Source organism: Scyliorhinus torazame, chromosome 1 (assembly GCF_047496885.1).
Source record: "Scyliorhinus torazame isolate Kashiwa2021f chromosome 1, sScyTor2.1, whole genome shotgun sequence".
Taxonomy (NCBI): domain Eukaryota; kingdom Metazoa; phylum Chordata; class Chondrichthyes; order Carcharhiniformes; family Scyliorhinidae; genus Scyliorhinus; species Scyliorhinus torazame.
The window spans coordinates 113,908,176-113,927,730 of NC_092707.1; the positions used below are offsets into that span (position 1 = coordinate 113,908,176).

General features: G+C 50.5%; 1 long non-coding RNA gene across 3 annotated transcripts in view; it reads left to right on the forward strand.

The window, feature by feature from the left end:
* LOC140411123 (uncharacterized) overlaps positions 1-19,118 on the forward strand; it is a 33,902-nt gene extending 14,784 nt beyond the window's left edge. For all 3 annotated transcript variants that reach the window (XR_011940829.1, XR_011940831.1, XR_011940828.1), the window contains exon 3: positions 18,891-19,118. This is a non-coding gene — a long non-coding RNA (uncharacterized lncRNA). The remainder of the gene's footprint in view (positions 1-18,890) is intronic.
* Positions 19,119-19,555: the final 437 nt, after the last annotated feature.

The following is a 19,555-nucleotide window of genomic DNA, read 5'->3' on the forward strand; positions in this document are numbered from 1 at the left end:
GAGACTTATAAAGAATGTAAATGCACATGGGATACAGGATAACTTTACAGAACATAGAACATACAGTGCAGAAGGAGGCCATTCGGCTCATCAAGTCTGCACCGACCCACTTAAGCCCTCACTTCCACCCTATTCCCGTAACCCAATAACCCTTCCTACCCTTTTTGCGTCACTAAGGGCAATTTAGCATGGCCAATCCACCTAACCTGCACGTCTTTGGACTGTGGGAGGAAACCAGAGCACCGGGAGGAAACCCACGCAGACGTGGGGAGAACGTGCAAACTCTGCACAGACAGTGACCCAGCGGGGAATCGAACCTGGGACCCTGGCGCTGTGAAGCCACAGTGCTATCCACTTGTGCTGCCCCTAATAAGGTGGATTCAAAATTAGCTTGGCTGTCGGAGACAGGGGATGATGACAGAAGGCTGCTTTAGTGACTGGAAGCCAGTGTCCAGTGGGGTACCACAGCAATCAGTGCTGGATCCCATATAAATGACAATGTGTGGGGATTAGGTCGGCAGGTCAGATGTCTTTCATGCGTCGGTGCAGACTCGATGGGCCCCTTCTGCACTGCCTTATTCTGTGATTCTATTGAACTTGATGATCAGCCATGATCATAATGAATGGTGGAGTACAAAGAACAATACAGCACAGGAACAGGCCCTTCAGCTCTCCAAGCCTGTGCCGATCATGTGTCCTATCTAGACCAACTGCCTGTATCTTTCTATACCCCGTCTGTTCATGTGCCTATCCAGAAAAATCTTAAAGGTCGCTAACATATCTGCCTCAACCACCTCACTTGGCAGTGCATTCCAGACCACCACCACCCACTGTGTAAAAAACTTCCCCCGCACATCTCCACTAAACCTTTCCCCCCTCACCTTGAACTTGTGCCCCTTTGTAATTGTCATTTCCGCCCTGGGAAAAATCCTCCAACTGTTCACCCTATCTACACCCCTAATAATTTTATAAACTTCTATCAGGTCGCCAGTCAGTCTCCATCTCTCTAGGGAGAACAATCACAGTTTATTCAATCTCTCCTCCTAGCTAATACCCTCCATACCAGGCAACATCCTGATAAACCTTTTCTGAACCCTCTCCAAAGCCTCCACGTCCTTCTGGTAGTGCGGTGACCAGATTTGGACACAGCATTTCATTTTTTGTTTAATTTAGAGTGCCCAATTCATTTTTTCCAATTAAGGGGCAATTTAGCGTGGCCAATCCACCTAACCTGCACATCTTTGGGTTGTGGGGGTGAAACCCACGGAAACATGGGGAGAATGTGTAACTCCACACAGACAGTGACCCAGAGCTGGGACCGAACCTGGGACCTCAGAGCGGTGAGGCAGCAATGCTAACCGGTGCGCCACCATGCTGCCCTTGGACACAGCATTCCAAATATGGCCTAATATAACTAACATAATTTTATAATTCTATATAACTAACATAATTTTCGAGCTTTTATACTTGATACCCCAAGCATGTCATTTGCTTTCTTTACCACCATTTCCACCTGTGCTGCCACTTTTAAGGATCTGTGAACCTGAACGCTCAGATCTCTCTGTGTCTCTATGCTCCTGATGGTCTACCATTTATTTTATAGCTCTCACCTGAATTGGATCAACCAAAATGCATCACCTCGCATTTGGCCGGGTTAAATTTCATCTGCCATTTCTCTGCCCAATTTTTGCAGCCTATCAATATCCTGTTGTATTCTCTGACAATCTTCATCGCTATGCGCAACTCCTGCAATCTTGGTATCATCCGCAAACTTGCTAATCAGATCCGCTACGTTTTCTTCAAAGTCATTTATATATATTACAAAGAGCAGAGTTCCCAGTACTGATCCCTGTGGAACACTGCTAGTTACAGACCTCCATTCGGAAAAACACCCTTTCACTGCTACCCTCAGTCTTCTATGGTCAAGCCAGTTGTGAATCCATCCAGCTAGTTCACCCCTGACCCCATGTGATCTAATCGTTTGCACCTGCCTGCCATGAGGAACCTTATCAAATGCTTTACTAAAGTCCATGGAGACAACATCCACAGCCCTTCCCTCGTCAATCATTTTTGTCACATCCTCAAAAAAATCAATTAAAATTGTGAGACCTTCCTCGTACAAAACCATGCTGTCTGTCTCTAATAAGACCATTCATTTCCAAAACCGAAGAGAAAATGCCGGAAAATCTCAGCAGGTATGGCAGCATCTGTAGGGAGAGAAAAGAGCTCACGTTTCGAGTCCAGATGACCCTTTGTCAAAGCTCATGAATCCACCCCCCCCCCCCCCCCCCCCCCACGACGGATGAGACCGCACGCGACCGACGCCGTCAGGAACTCTTCCGGTCAGAGGCGGAGCATCACGAAAGCGGCGCCGCCCACGATTTGGTCAAGAACTTTGATTCTCTCCTGATTGCCGATCATGATTTCGGCGTTGGCGACGGGAGAATCCAGCCCCCTATCTCTGGGACTCTTTTCCAACAATTTCACTATCACTGACGTCAAGCTCACTGGCCTAGAATTACCTGGATTATCCTCACAACCCTTCTTAAATAATGGTACATTGGCTATCCTCCAATCCCCTGGGATCTCACCTGTGGCTAACGAGGACACAAAGATTTCTATAAGAAGTCTTACAACACCAGGTTAAAGTCCAACAGGTTTGTTTCGAATCACTAGCTTTCGGAGCACTGCTCCTTCCTTAGGTAAATGAAGAGGTGGGTTCCACAAACATATATATAGACAAAGTCAATGATGCAAGACGATACTTTGAATGCGAGTCTTTGCAGGTAATTAAGTCTTTACAGGTCCAGACGGAGCAACTGGAGAGAGGGATAATCACAGGTTAAAGAGGTGTGAATTGTCTCAAGCCAGGACAGTTGGTAGGATTTTGCCAGCCCAGGCCAGATGGTGGAGGTGAACGTAATGCGACATGAATCCAAGGTCCCGGTTGAGGCCGCACTCATATGTGCGGAACTTGGCTATAAGTTTCTGCTTGGCGATTCTGCGTTGAAATGCGCCCTGAAGGCCACCTTGGAGAACGCTTACCCGGAGATCAGAGACTGAATGCCCTTGACTGCTGAAGTGTTCCCCGACTGGAAGGGAACACTCCTGCCTGGTGATTGTTGCGCAATGTCCGTTCATCCGTTGTCACAGCATAAGACATAGGAGCGGAAGTAAGGCAATTCGGCCCATCGAGTCCACTCCACCATTCAATCATGGCTGATTTCAACTCCATTTATCCGCTCTCTCTCCACAGCCCTTAATTCCTCGAGAAATCAAGAATTTATCAACTTCTATCTTAAAGACACTCAACGTCCCGGCCTCCACCGCCCTCTGTGGCAATGAATTCCACAGACCCACCACTCTCTGGCTGAAGAAATTTCTCCTCCTCTCTGTTCTAAAGTGACTCCCTTTTATTCTAAGGCTGTGCCCCCGGGTCCTAGTCTCCCCTGCTAATGGAAACAACTTCCCTACGTCCACCCTATCTAAGCCATTCATTATCTTGTAAGTTTCTATTCGATCTCCCTTCAACCTCCTAAACTCCAATGAATATAATCCCAGGATCCTCAGACGTTCATCGTATGTTAGGCCTACCATTCCTGGGATCATCCGTGTGAATCTCCGCTGGACCCGCTCCAGTGCCAGTATGTCCTTCCTGAGGTGTGGGGCCCAAAATTGCTCACAGTATCTAACTAATGCTTTATAAAGCTTCAGAAGTACATCCCTGCTTTTATATTCCAAGCCTATTGAGATAAATGACAACATTGCATTTGCTTTCTTAATTACTGACTCAACCTGCAAGTTTACCTTTAGAGAATTCTGGACTAGGACTCCCAAGTCCCTTTGCACTTCAGCATTTTGAATTTTGTCACCGTTTAGAAAATAGTCCATGCCTCTATTCTTTTTTCCAAAGTGCAAGACCTCGCACTTGCCCACGTTACATTTCATCAGCCATTTCTTGGACCACTCTCCTAAACTGTCTAAATCTTTCTGCAGCCTCCCCACCTCCTCCATACTACCTCCCCCTCCACCTATCTTTGTATCATCGGCAAACTTAGCCAGAATGCCCCCAGTCCCGTCATCTAGATCGTTAATATATAAAGAGAACAGCTGTGGCCCCAACACTGAAACCTGCGGGCCACCACTCGACACTGGTTGCCATTCCGAAAAAGAACTTTTTATCCCAACTCTCTGCCTTCTGCCTGACAGCCAATTGTCAATCCATGTTAGTACCTTGCCTCGAATACCATGGGCCCTTATTTTACTCAGCAGTCTCCCGTGAGGCACCTTATCAAAGGCCTTTTGGAAGTCAAGATAGATAACATCCATTGGCTCTCCTTGATCTAACCTATTTGTTATCTCTTCAAAGAACTCTAACAGGTTTGTCAGGCATGACCTCCCTTTACTAAATCCATGCTGACTTGTCCTAATCTGACCCTGCACTTCCAAGAATTTAGTAATCTCATCCTTAACAATGGATTCTAGAATCTTGCCAACAACCGAGGTTAGGCTAATTGGCCTATAATTTTCCATCTTTTTCCGTGTTCCCTTCTTGAACAGGGGGGTTACAACAGCGATTTTCCAATCCTCTGGGACTTTCCCTGACTCCAGTGACTTTTGAAAGATCATAACTAACGCCTCCACTGTTTCTTCAGCTATCTCCTTTAGAACTCGAGGATGTAGCCCATCTGGGCCTGGAGATTTATCAATTTTTAGACCTCTTAGTTTCTCTAGCACTTTCTCCTTTGTGATGGCTACCATATTCAACTCTGCCCCCTGACTCTCCTGAATTGTTGGGATATTACTCATGTCTTCTCCTGTGAAGACTGACGCAAAGTACTTATTTAGTTCCTCAGCTATTTCCTTGTCTCCCATCACTAGATTACCAGCGTCATTTTGGAGCGGCCCAATGTCTACTTTTGCCTCCCGTTTGTTTTTAATGTATTTAAATAAACTTTTACTATCATTTCTAATGTTACTGGCTAGCCTACCTTCATAATTGATCCTCTCTTTCCTTATTTCTCTCTTTGTTATCCTCTGTTTGTTTTTGTAGCCTTCCCAATCTTCTGACTTCCCACTACTCTTTGCCACATTATAGGCTTTCTCTTTTGCTTTGATGCATTCCCTAAATTCCTTTGTCAGCCATGGCTGCCTAATCCCCCCTCTGATAACCTTTCTTTTCTTTGGGATGAATCTCTGTACTGTGCCCTCAATTACTCCCAGAAACTCCTGCCATTGCTGTTCTACTGTCTTTCCCACTAGGCTCTGCTCCCAGTCGATTTTCGTCAGTTCCTCCCTCATGCCCCTGTAACTACATGCCTCTTTATTTAACTGTAACACCTTTTACATCTGATTCTACCTTCTTTCTTTCAAATTGGAGATTGAATTCTACCATATTATGATCACTGCCTCCTAAGTGTTCCCTTACTGTAAGATCTTTAATCAAGTCTGGCTCATTACATAACACTAAGTCCAGAATGGCCTGTCCCCTCGTGGGCTCAATCACAAGCTGTTCCAAAAAGCCCTCCTGTAAACATTCAATGAATTCCCTTTCCTTGGGTCCACTGGCAGCATTATTTACCCAGTCCACCTGCATATTGAAGTCCCCCATGATCACTGTGACCTTGCCTTTCTGACATGCACTTTCTATTTCGTGGTGCATTTTGTGCCCCCGGTCCTGACCACTGTTAGGAGGCCTGTACATAACTCCCATTATGGTTTTTTTGCCTTTGTGGTTCCTCAACTCTACCCACACAGACTTCACATCATCTGACCCTATGTCGTTTACTGCTACTGATTTAATTTCATTCCTTTTTAAAAAAAATATATATTTTATTCAACTTTTTCGGCCATACAAAACAATACAAAGGTTTTCCCCCATTTACAACAGCAAAACAATATAAATAACCGTGACCGTATTTTAACAAATAAATAAATAATATATAAACTAAATGGCAACTGCCATAACAAAAATAATAGCTCTCCCAAATAATAAAATCAGCACTTCAATTCAATATACATAACCAAGTACCAATATCTTTACAAAAACACCCCTGAGGACCCACCTGAGCCCTCCCCCCTCCCTCCCCCTCCCCCCCCCCCCTCTCCCCCCTGGTTTGCTGCTGCTACCTTCCCGTTTCCTTTATCGTTCTGCGAGGTAGTTAATGAACGGTTGCCACCGCCTGGTGAACCCCTGAGCCGAACCCCTTAGTGCAAACTTTATCCATTCCAGTTTTATAAACCCTGCCATGTCGTTTATCCAGGTCTCCACGCCCGGAGGCTTGGCTTCCTTCCACATAAGCAGTATCCTCCGCCGGGCTACTAGGGACGCAAAGGCCAAAACATCAGCCTCTCTCGCCTCCTGCACTCCCGGCTCTTCTGCAACCCCGAATATAGCCTGCCCCCAGCCTGGCTCGACCCGGACCCCCACCACCTTTGAAAGCACCTTCGCCACCCCCACCCAGAACCCCTGCAGTGCCGGGCATGACCAAAACATGTGGGTGTGGTTTGCTGGGCTTCTCGAGCATCTCGCACACCTATCCTCTACCCCGATAAATTTACTGAGCCTTGCTCCGGTCATATGTGCCCTGTGCAAAACCTTAAATTGTATCAGGCTAAGCCTGGCGCACGAGGACGAAGAGTTTACCCTACGTAGGGCATCTGCCCACAGCCCCTCTTTGATCTCTTCCCCCAGCTCTTCCTCCCATTTTCCCTTCAGCTCATCCACCATGTTCTCCCCCTCGTCTCTCATTTCCCTGTATATATCTGACACCCTACCATCCCCCACCCATGTCCCTGAGATCACTCTATCCTGAATCTCCTGCGTCGGGAGCTGCGGGAACTCCCTCACCTGTTGCCTCGCAAAAGCCCTCAGTTGCTTGTATCGAAATTCATTCCCTTGGGGCAACCCATATTTTTCCGTCAGCGCTCCCAGACTCGCAAACGTCCCGTCCAAGAACAGATCCCTCAGTTGCACAATCCCTGCTCTCTGCCACGCTCCAAATCCCCCATCTATTCTCCCCGGGACAAACCTATGATTATTTCTTATCAGGGACCGCACCGAGGCTCCCGTCATTCCCCTATGCTGTCTCCACTGCCCCCAAATTTTCAGTGTTGCTACCACCACTGGACTTGTGGTGTATTTCTTCGGGGAGAACGGCAGCGGTGCCGTCACCAGTGCTTGTAGGCTGGTTCCTTTGCAGGACGCCATCTCCAATCTCTTCCACGCCGCTCCCTCCCCTTCTCCCATCCGTTTACACACCATTGAAATATTGGCGGCCCAATAGTACTCACTTCAGCTCGGTAGTGCCAGTCCCCCCCTCTCCCTGCTACGCTGCAAGAACCCCCACCTCTCTCGGGGTCTTCCCAGCCCACACAAAACTCATAACGCTTTTCTCGATCTTCTTGAAAGAAACCTTCGTGACCATCACCGGGAGGCACTGAAACACAAAAAGGAATCTCGGGAGGACTACCATTTTGACCGCACCCTCCCCACCAGTGACAGGGGCACCATGTCCCATCTCTTAAAATCCTCTTCCATCTGTTCCACCAATCGTGTTAAATTAAGCCTATGTAAAGTTCCCCAACTCCTGGCTATCTGGATCCCCAAGTACCGGAAATCCCTTGTTACCCTCCTCAGCGGTAAATCCTCTATTCCCCTGCTCTGCTCCCCCGAATGTATCACAAACAACTCACTCTTCCTCATGTTCAATTTGTACCCTGAGAATTCCCCAAACTCCCCGAGCGTCTGCATTATCTCAGGCATCCCCTCCACTGGGTCCGCAACATACAGCAGTAAATCATCTGCATACAATGATACCCGGTGTTCTTCTCCTCCCCTGAGTACTCCCCTCCACTTCCTGGAGCCCCTCAGTGCTATGGCCAGGGGCTCAATTACCAATGCAAACAGTAACGGAGACAGGGGACACCCCTGCCTCATCCCTCTATAAAGACGGAAGTAGTCAGACCTCTGCCTGTTTGTGATCACACTTGCCACCGGGGCCCTATTTAGCAGCTGTACCCATCCAATGAACCCTTCACCGAAACCAAATCTCCTCAACACTTCCCACCGGTAGTCCCACTCGACCGTGTAAAATGCTTTCTCGGCATCCATCGCCACCACTATCTCCGCCTCCCTCTCTGGTGGGAGCATCATCATCACCCCTAGCAGCCTCCGTATGTTCGTGTTCAGCTGTCTCCCCCTAACGAACTCAGTTTGATCCTCGTGGACCACCCCCGGGACACAATCCTCTATCCTCGTTGCCATTACCTTGGCCAGGAGCTTAGCATCTACATTCAAAAGGGAAATGGGCCTGTAGGACCCACACTGCAGCGGGTCTTTATCCTTCTTCAAAAGTAACGATATTGTCGCCTCCGACATAGTCGGGGGCAACTTCCCCCTTTCCCTGGCCTCATTAAAGGTTCTCGTCAAAAGCGGGGCCAGTAGGTCTATATATTTCCTATAAAATTCCACCGGGAACCCATCCGGTCCCGGGGCCTTCCCCGCCTGCATGCTCCCAATCCCCTTTACCACCTCCTCCACATCAATCTGTGCTCCCAGTCCCGCACTCTCCTGCTCCTCCACCTTCGGGAATTCCAGCTGATCCAGGAAATGCATCATTCCCTCCTTCCCTTCCAGGGGCTGAGCCTTATACAACCTCTCATAGAATGTCTTAAACACCCCATTCACTCTCTCCGCTCCTCGTTCCATCTCTCCCTCCTCATCCCTCACCCCACCTATCTCCCTCGCCGCTCCCCTCTTCCTCAACTGTTGGGCCAGTAGCCGACTCGCCTTCTCTCCATACTCATACTACACTCCCTGTGCCCTCCTCCACTGTGCCTCTGCCTTACCCGTGGTCAGCAGGTCAAATTCCACATGTAACCTTTGTCTTTCCCTGTACAGTCCCTCCTCCAGTGCCTCTGCATATTGCCTGTCCACCCTCAGAAGTTCTCTCAGCAATCGCTCCCTTTCTTTACTCTCTTGCTTCCCTTTATGTGCCCTTATGGATATCAGTTCCCCTCTGACCACCGCCTTCAACGCCTCCCAGACCACTCCCACCTGAACCTCTCCATTGTCATTAAGCTCCAAGTACCTTTCGATACACCCCCTCACCCTTAGACATATCCCCTCATCCGCCAACAGGCCCATATCCATTCTCCAGAGTGGGTGCTGTTCCTTTTCCTCTCCCACCTCCAGATCTACCCAGTGTGGAGCGTGGTCCAAGATGGCTATGGCCGTATACTCCGTCCCTGTCACCTTCGGAATCAGTGCCCTTCCCAGGACAAAAAAGTCTATCCGTGAATATACCTTGTGAGCATGGGAGAAGAATAAGAACTCCTTACTCCTAGGTCTGATAAATCTCCAAGGGTCTACTCCTCCCATCTGCTCCATGAAATCCTTAAGCACCTTGGCCGCTGCCGGCCTCCTCCCGGTCCTGGACCTCGACCGGTCCAGCCCTGGATCAAGCACTGTATTGAAATCTCCCCTCATTACCAACTTTCCAGGTCCGGGATACGCCCCAACATACGCCTCGTGAAGTTTGCATCATCCCAGTTCGGGGCGTACACGTTCACCAGAACCACCACCTCCCGTTGCAGTCTGCCACTCACCATCACGTATCTACCCCCACTGTCCGCCACTATGGTCTTTGCCTCAAACAGTACCCGTTTCCCCACTAAAATAGCCACCCCCCTATTCTTCGCATCCAAACCCGAATGAAACACCTGTCCCACCCATCCTTTACGTAGTCTGACCTGATCTGTCAATTTCAGGTGCGTCTCCTGCAACATAACCACATCTGCCTTTAATTTCTTTAGGTGTGCGAGTACCCGCGCCCTTTTAATCGGCCCATTCAGCCCTCTCACGTTCCACGTGATCAACCGGGTTGGGGGGCTCTTTACCCCCCCCCCCCCCACTTGTCGACTAGCCATCCCCTTTTTTTCCCCAGCTACTCACCCGGTTCCCACGTACCCGTATATCCCACCGACGGTGCCCTCCCGCCTCGACCACCCGCCCCATAACAGCTCCCCCTTCCCCTTAGCAGCAGCAACCCAGTTAGCTCCCTCCCCCCCCCTCCGCTAGATCCCCCTCTAGCGTAATTACACCCCCCATGTTGCTCCCAGAAGTCAGCGAACTCTGGCTGACCTCGGCTTCCCCGTTTGCCCTCGGCCTCTCACTGTGCGAGGCCCCCACCTTCCTGCGTCCCTGTTCCCGCCGTAATTACCATAGCGCGGGAACGAGGCCCGCGCGTCCCACTCAGCCCTGCTTTCCTACGCACCGGCGCCCACAGTTCCTCATACTCACCCCCCCCCCCCAAACAAGGGGAAGAGAGAAAATTTACAGGATTAAAGAGTTAACAATTAAGAAATCATCCCCCCTCACCCCCCTCCTCGTCCCACATAGTCACCCCACCACTTTGTCCCAGAAGCTCTTTCTCTCGCCAGACTATTCCAGCTTCTCGTCCACAATGAATGTCCACGCCTCTTCTGCCGTCTCAAAGTAGTGGTGCTTCCCTTAGTATGTGACCCACAGTCTCGCCGGTTGCAGCATTCCAAATTTCACCTTTTTGTGAAACACCGCCTTAGCCCGATTGAAACTTGCCCTCCTTCTCGCCACCTCCGCACTCCAATTCTGGTATACGCGGATCACCGCGTTCTCCCACCTGCAGCTCCGAGTTTTCTTCGCCCATCTTAGGACCATCTCTCTGTCATTATAGCGGTGAAACCTCATCACTATGGCTCGAGGTATTTCTCCTGCCCTTGGTCTTCGCGCCATAACTCGATAAGCTCCCTCCACCTCCAATGGGCCAGTCAGGGCCTCCGATCCCATTAGCGAGTGAAGCATCGTGCTCACATATGCCCCGACGTCCGCCCCCTCTGCGCCCTCGGGAAGACCCAAGACTCTTAGATTCTTCCTCCTCGAATTATTCTCCAGGGCTTCCAACCTCTCCACACACCTCTTGTGCTGTGCCTCGTGCGTCTCTATCTTCACCACCAGCCCCTGAATTTCATCTTCGTTTTCAGCAGTCTTTGCCTTCACGACCCGAAGCTCCAGCTCCTGGGTCCTCTGCGCCTCCTTTAGCCCTTCAATCGCCTGTAGCATCGGGGCCAACACCTCCTTCTTCAGCTCTTCCACACAGCGCCGCAGGAACTCTTGTTGCTCCGGGCCCCATATCGAACGGCCACCTTCCGACGCCATCTTGCTTCGAGCTTCCCTTCCTTGCCGCTGCTCCAAAGGATCCACTGCAATCCTGCCGCTATCCTCTCTTTTTCCATCAATATCCGGGGGGATTCCCTTCTATTTCACCGCACAGTGATTTTGGCCGTTTAAAATTGCCGTTGGGGCTCTTATCAAGAGCCCAAAAGTCTGTTCCAACGGGAGCTGCCGAAACGTGCGACTTAGCTGGTCATCGCCGCACCCGGAAGTCTTAATTTAATTCCTAATTAACAAGGCAACCCCACCCCCTCTGCCCACCTCTCTGTCTTTTCGATAGGTTGTGAATCCCTGGATGTTTAAATACCAGTCCTGAACCCCCTGCAACCACGTCTCTGTGATGCCTACCACATCACACCTGCCAGTCACAATCTGGGCCACAAGCTCATCTACCTTGTTCCGTACACTGTGTGCATTTAAATATAGCACCTTTAATTCTCCATTGACCGTCCCTTTTTGTTTTCTTAGTGTGGTGGACCTTGGTTTACTGAGCCTTTCCATACACTGTGTCATATTTTGTGGGATGGGGACTATCGTAACATCTCCTGAGTTCTGTGTTTTCGTGCTTTTTTGTATTCCTAAGCAGCTACGCTTCCCACTGATTACTTCACCTCTTGGTTCCCTGACTTTCCCTTCCCCCCCAATCTCTAGTTTAAAGTCCTATTGACCACCCTATGTACTCTTTTCGCCAGAACACTGGTCCCAGCTCGGTTCAGGTGGAGACCATCCCAACGGTATAGGTCCCCCCTGTCCCAAAACTGATGCCAGTGTCCCATGAAAAGGAACCCCTCTTTCCCACACCACTCTTTCAGCCACGTGTTAACTTCCCTTATTCATGCCTTCCTATGCCAATTTGCACGTGGCTTGGGCAGTAATCCGGAGATTATGACCCTTGAGGACCTGTTTTTTAATTTGAATCCTAGCTCTTTATAATCTCTAAACAGGTCCTCTTTTCTAGACTTGCCTATGTTGTTGGTACCGACATGGACCACAACAACTGGATCCTCCCCCTCCCTCTCCAGTATCCTTTCAAGCCGGTCAGAGATGTCCCGCACCCTAGCACCGGGCAGGCAACATACCATGCGGGACTCTTTATCCTGCTCACAAAGGATACTATCTATCCCCCTGATAATAGAATCCCCTACAACTACAACTTGCCTATTTACTCCCTCCCCTTGAATGGCCTGCTGAATCATGGTGCCTTGGTCAGCTGACTCATCCTTCCTGCAGCCCTGTTCGCCATCCACACAGGGAGCAAGTGCCTCATACCTGTTGGATAGGGTCAAGGGCTGAGGCTCCTGAGTTCCTGACTGCTGGTGCCCTTTACCTGCCTGACTTGGATTCACACCATGCTGTCTCTGGCCACTGGCAGGATTTAAACTACTTACTTTGACAGGTGTGACTGCCTCCTGAAACACAGTACCCAGGTAAGTCTCCCCCTCCTGGATGTGCCTCAGTGTTTGAACCTCAGACTCCAGCTCATCAACTCTGAGCCGGACCTCTTCGAGCAGCCAACACTTACTGCAGATGTGGTCGCTGCAGCTCGCAATGGGATCTGCCAGCTCCCACATCAAGCAGCTCAAGCACATCACCTGACCAGCCATCACTAATTAATTAATTTGTTTAATTTAAGTTTACGAGTTTAGCTGTTTTTTTTTAAATTTGGGGCAGATTTGCTATCAACCAATCAGATCACAGCTTCCCTCTGATGTCACTTTTGGGGGGAAAAACTGGAAAACAGGAAGTTACCGTTAGATTTTTATACTCACAGAGACTGCTCCTCCTCCTCCAAACGGCTCCCAAAATTAGGCCCGAAGAAAGAGAGAGAACAAAACAGTCGGGTAAAAGCACCTTCTCCCACTCTTCACCGAATTACCTCACTGCACCAAATTACCAAATTCTCACTCGGTCTGTATCTCTCTCACTCAGGCTGTGTCTCCTTGACCAGCGCAATGCTTCAATGCATCTGCATGGTCTCGCCAATGTACCACGCTTCGGGACATCCTTTCCTGCAGCGTATGAGGTAGGCAACATTGGCTGAGTCGCACGAGTATGTACCATGTACCTGGTGGGTGGTATCCTCACGTGTTATGGTGGTACCCATGTCGATGATCTGGCACGTCTTGCAGAGATTGCCATGGCAGGGTTGTGTGGTGTCGTGGTCACTGTTCTGAAGACTGGGTAGTTTGCTGCAAACAATTGTTTGTTTGAGGTTGCGCGGTTGTTTGAAGGCAAGTAGTGGAGGTGTGGGGATGACCTTGGCAAGATGTTCATCTTCATTGATGACGTGTTGAAGACAAATACTGGTCCACCCAAGGGGTCTCCCAGGCCATCAGAGGCACCCGGCTGGGCTCTCCCTTGGGAGGCTGGTAGATGCCGAGAGCCCGATAGGTCCCGGGTCAGCATGCCAAAGCGGGTTTTAAACCTACGTAGCCATGCGAGGCTCGGTCCCACCCATTGTAGGCAGAATCTTGATCTCGCGAGGCATGCTTACCATTGGGGAAGACTGCGGGAGGTCTCTCCCGGCATCTACCGGTTGCTTCGCCCACCCGTCCAGGCACAGCGCGTCGCGCCGAGAGTATTGTTTCGAGCCTGTATGGCTGTTCTTTGGAACTTTGGTTCTGGACTTCATTTTAGAGCACAAGCTGAAATCTGATTGATATCGAGGTCGTGTTTGACCTTGTGACCAAATGGTCTGCGTAAAAGCAAAACCAAAGCCAAATTCAGTGAGGGGGTGGGGGGAGGGGGGGGGGGAGGTGGGGTGTGGGGGGGGGGGGGGGGGGAGGTGGGGTGTGGGGGGGAGGTGGGGTGTGGGGGGTGGGGGGGGGTGGGGGGGGGGGTGGGGGGGGGATCTCTCCGGCGGCTGGTGTCAGGCACATTTAGCAATGTTGAAATTTGTCCTCAAAATCACATAATATGAAGAAATGTATTGGCTACGGATATAAAATGGATTAATGATAATTTTTTTAAATGGGCTGTATTTTGTTCATTGTTATCCAAAGGATATTTACTTACATGGTGATAATAGAAAACAGGCCCAAGTAAAAAAAAAAGTTAACAGAACCATGTTATGATGAAATATTCTCTCCAATTTTTTAGAAAGAACTGAAAGGCTGGATTCTCCGCTGGCGGGATTCTCCGCTGGCGGGATTCTCTGTTGTGCCGGCAGCGCATGCTCGTGAGCTCCCCACTAGTGAGGTGAACCAGCACTTAAACCGGTCCAATGCACACCAGGTGGAGGCAGGATCCCAGCACCCAGCTGAGTCCCAGCCAGATGCTCCGCCACTGGGCCAGGCTATCCCGGAGCTGATGTAGTTGATCGGGTGCAGCCGTGAGTTTCAGAGGGGGATGTCAATGATACACCAGCTGGTCCATAGCTGATTGGACGAGTCCTAAAGCTACAGATGCAGGATTTTGCGCCAGCAATGCATGGCACTGAGGCCAACTGCTAGCATGGCGACCGCACATCAGCACCATTAGCATCGCATTAACTGGCCCGACCCAATACTCTTCAGCCTCCCGCGATGTTCCGCCCTCGGACCATAAGACCATAAGACATAGGAGCGGAAATAAGGCCATTCGGCCCATCGAGTCCACTCCACCATTCAATCATGGCTGATTTCAACTCCATTTACCCGCGCTCTCTCCATAGCCCTTAATTCCTCGAGAAATCAAGAATTTATCAACTTCTGTCTTAAAGACACTCAACGTCCCGGCCTCCGCCGCCCTCTGTGGCAATGAATTCCACAGACCCACCACTCTCTGGCTGAAGAAATTTCTCCTCATCTCTGTTCTAAAGTGACTCCCTTTTATTCTAAGGCTGTGCCCCCGGGTCCTAGTCTCCCCTGCTAATGGAAACAACTTCCCTACATCCACCCTATCTAAGCCATTCATTATCTTGTAAGTTTCTATTAGATCTCCCCTCAACCTCCTAAACTCCAATGAATATAATCCCAGGATCCTCAGACGTTCATCGTATGTTAGGCCTACCATTCCTGGGATCATCCGTGTGAATCTCCGCTGGACCCGCTCCAGTGCCAGTATGTCCTTCCTGAGGTGTGGGGCCCAAAATTGCTCACAGTATTCTAAATGGGGCCTAACTAATGTTTTATGAAGCTTCAGAAGTACATCCCTGCTTTTATATTCCAAGCCTCTTGAGATGAATGACAACATTGCGTTTGCTTTCTTAATTACGGACTCAACCTGCAAGTTTACCTTTAGAGAATCCTGGACGTGATGATAGTGAGGTTCATTTGTGGTGTTTAAAATTGGGGAACAGGCACCGTGGCTGCTGAGGGAGGGAGAACAGGTAGCGTGCTGCTGTCATGGATGGCATCAGCCACCAGTAACCCTGTCGGCAGGAACGGGTGGTGAGGTTAGAGGCCCCCCAGTGCCAGGCACCAAAGAGGCCCGTGGTGTGGTGCAAAGTGTCAGGGGGAATGGGTCGGGGGGTGGGGGTGGGAATGGGAGGGGGGGGGGGGGGTGACGTGCAGGAGCAGGGGCTGCAGTACAAGCCAGGGCCACCGGGCAGCCCGTTGGACCTGGTTGGGCATGGAAGTACTTACCATGCAAACGTGTCTGCCCTTCACGCCCTGCCGATAATGGAGTTTGGTATCTAACCAGTAATGATTGGCATCTGCCTGGCTGCAGTGGCCCTTGCGGACGCACTGTGGCTGCATGAGCAGGGGTTTCTTTGGGAGGGTCCTGCAGAATAGGAGCCTGCTTCAGATGAGCAGGGGTGATCCCTGCATGTGTGCTGGCCATTCCTTCTCACGGTCCCTTCACAGCCCTGGGGTGGAAAGGGTGGGGACGGGGCCCGGGGTGGGGGGTGATATTGGGTGTTGGGGTAGTGCGAGGTGATGGATCGCCTACTGAGTAGGCCCTACCACATGGCGCCCCCATATATCTTGCCCTGTCCCCTGCCGCCTTCAAGGGTGACCCCAGGGGTAACCTCTGACTGCCCTAGGGGCCCTGGGCTGTGTGCACCTCCAACATCCACACCGCTGGCCTTCCACCCACACCCCACATCCCCTGCCCCACACCCACCAAACCCTCTGCACCCAGCCCAGCTCATCACCCACACCCATCCGACCATAGGACTGAGGCAAATCGCAACGTTGCTGAACTGTTGTCATCTGTACAAGTATTGTGCAGTAGCCCCTTTCTCTAACCTATATGCTTCACCAGTGGCAACTTAAATGGTGTCTACTTTTCTGATCTTCTGTGTCCTGATGCTCCATCTAGATAGTCCGTCATGCCAGCCAGCACCAGGCCAATGCCTTCAACTCCGGCAGCCATGACATGTTGTGACTGGTCCAAGATCTGGAGCACCGCCGCACTGTCCATATGGCCCTGGTACATTGCTGTCTGTGACATGTTGCCCTGTCCAATGCATCGACCACCGCTCGCTCAGAGTGCCCCAGGCCTTGGACATCTTGACCCATGGCCGATAGCATTGCACCAACCCGTGCGGTGTTGGCCTGGGTGGCATGCATGGTGAGCACCGCCTCCTGCTCCTACAGGTGATTGGACTCGCACAACTGTGCCTGCAGGCACTGGATGGTTGCTGACACCCCCTCATGTATTCCCCCACTCTGCACCTGCATCTCCAACATTGATGGGACTGCTCTTTCCAGAATCCCGAGACCTGTCTGGGTGGGAACTGGTCCCTGGGTTCAGGCCGGCCTCTGACTGTCTGCCCCTTGGGGGTTCCTATCGCCACCTTATGTACCATGTGTGTCATGCACACAAGAGAGTGACCCAGGAGCCTCTGCACTATGGTGCCTAACTGAGGTGAGTGTCTCTGCGATGGTGGAGGGTGTTGGTGACAACAGTGATGAGAAGTCTGTGTCGTCCCAGGACGGGTGTTGTGTGGTAGCTGCTGGGGGCATGGGTCACCAGCAGGACTCGCCTCGTCACCAGGTGATCTTGCAAGACAAAAGACAAGACGCATGGTTAGATCGCAGGTGGATGTGGTGTGGGAGGGGAGGGGGGACACCATTGTTATGGGTCATTGCACTTCATTGGGGGCTCACCTGGGTCTCCAATGCCGACCTCAGCCACTGCCACCTCTCCAACCCCACTGACCAGGTCCATCTCCCTCTGCTCTGCGACGGTGAGGGGCCACGAATCCAGCCCCGCTCCTGCCCCGGTCTTCTCCCACTCCCTGGAGGGGACAGATAATGCACAGTGTGCAACAATTGGACGCATGCAACACAGGGGCCCCAGGGGCCTGTGGCCAGTGTTCTGTATGTGCAGGGCACCTGGCCATGGCGGGAGTTCTGAGTGTTGGCACGTGGTGCGGGGTGGGTTGCGAGTGGCCTGCCGGCAGGTGGGGTTTGATCGCCCTCTAGTGTGGGGGCGCTACTGCTATGTGGGACAGGGGTTGGTGCCAGGGGCATGGTGGTGACTCACCCTGGTGGCCTGGGGGGGGGGAGAGGGGGGGGTTGCCCATCCTCGTCCACTGTCTACTGGTCCGCCAAGTGAGGCCGCATGGGGATGGGGGGTGCAGTTCATGGGTTGTGTGTTGTATGGGGTGGGGGTTGTGCCAGGGGCACGGAGGTGGTGACTCACCCTGGCCACCTTCAGAAGGTTGTACAACGTCTTCCTGCACTGCTGCCCGGTGCTGGCGGTGGGGCCCACGGTGCTCATGGCATCTGCCACCTGCGCCCAGGCCCGGTTGACGTCGGCGGGTGACAGCCTCCTTCGCACCCCGAGGAACAGGATGTCCTGCCTCTCCTCGATGGCATCCAGCAGTGTCTCCAGCTCTGCATCTGTGAATATTGGGGCCGCTCTCTGGGGTGGGGTCTTCTTGGCTGGAATGAGAGTGTGTGGGGAGTGGAGTGCTTATATGCAACTCCAGCTTGTCAGGCTCTCCAGTGCCAATCCCGGCCAGACGAATCACATGCCTGCGTGTGTTGGAATCGTACTAGTTCCACGTGGGGCCAGTGCTGGCCCATTAACATGCTCTTAATGACTCTGGGATCACGCCCCCATCGTGACTGTGGAACACACACGATTCAATCATGCTGCCAGCACTTAGTCTCTAAAATGGAGAATCCCACCCCAGGAAATATATCGCCAGTGAGCTACATCCAAAACCACTGCGATTTGTGTTTTCCACAATCTTTTATATTGGTTTAGGATTCACTTTGGCAGATCACAAGCTGCTAACAAATTGGCCATGCCCACAGGTCAACGTTTCTGATTGAAGAAGGATGTTACTTTTTTGTTTATGCAAATGATTTTCAATGGAAACTTGAACTTACTCTGAATCAGTGCAATTTCACGTGCATTTTGGGTGCAATTTCCTGACTGAGAAACTGTTCCCCTCCCCGCCCCCCATTATTTTTATTATTAATTATTCCAAACGTGGCTGGTCTACATGAACAGAATGCATCCATTGGATGAGAGGAATTCAGAATGGGTTGTACGATAGAAAAAGGCATAACTTACTTCTGAAGTAAGTCTTGCATTTCATAGTTTCCGTCAACTATTTATATACAAGATGATAAGTCATGACATTGAATTTTGAACCTGAACAAGTTGATGACCTGATTGTAGTAAGGAGCTTTAACAGCCATACAAAGATTGCTTTCAGGGCTGTGAGGTCACTAACTATATATCTAACTTATTTGCTACCGATTCTCTTAACAAAGTTTTATTTTTCGTTCTGCAGACAGCTGAGAAGATGTCCAGGTAGTCACTGCTTGACTATCCCTCACGTTTCCATCGATGTTTATATTGCAATGGACAGGAATCCTCCAACACGTGCAACATAATCAGCCACTAAAGTATTAGTATAAATGTGAGAATATGGGAGCAGGTAGTGGAAGACTAGGGGATTGTGGTGGCTGCCTAAGAAAATGTCTCTGTACAATGCAATAAAAATAGTCTTCAAATACCACTCACGCACCGAAACTGTGGTTTAAATTCTTCTTGACTTAAGTTTTCCTTTTTTCCACCCTCCTGAATATTTCTCACATCTGCACCTTAAGTGACTTATCTCTGATTTTGACTTTGATTCTAATGATATTTATAATTACAATATCTGGAAGCACTGGTCATCTCAATCTATCAGTGAGAAAGACTTACTGGAAATAATGCAGTTAAGTTTTTATTTGGAATGTGATGATTGGGATAAATCTCCATGTACATAATAGACAGCAATATCCCAACTACAAATAAACAGACAGATTAGGAGCAGAAGGAGGCCATTTGGCCCCTCGAGCCTGGTTTGCCATTTGGTAAGATCGTGGCTGATGTGATGGTGGACTCAACTCCACTTTCCTGTCTGCTCCCCAGAACTCTTTAACTCCCTCGTCAATCAAGAATCTACGCAAC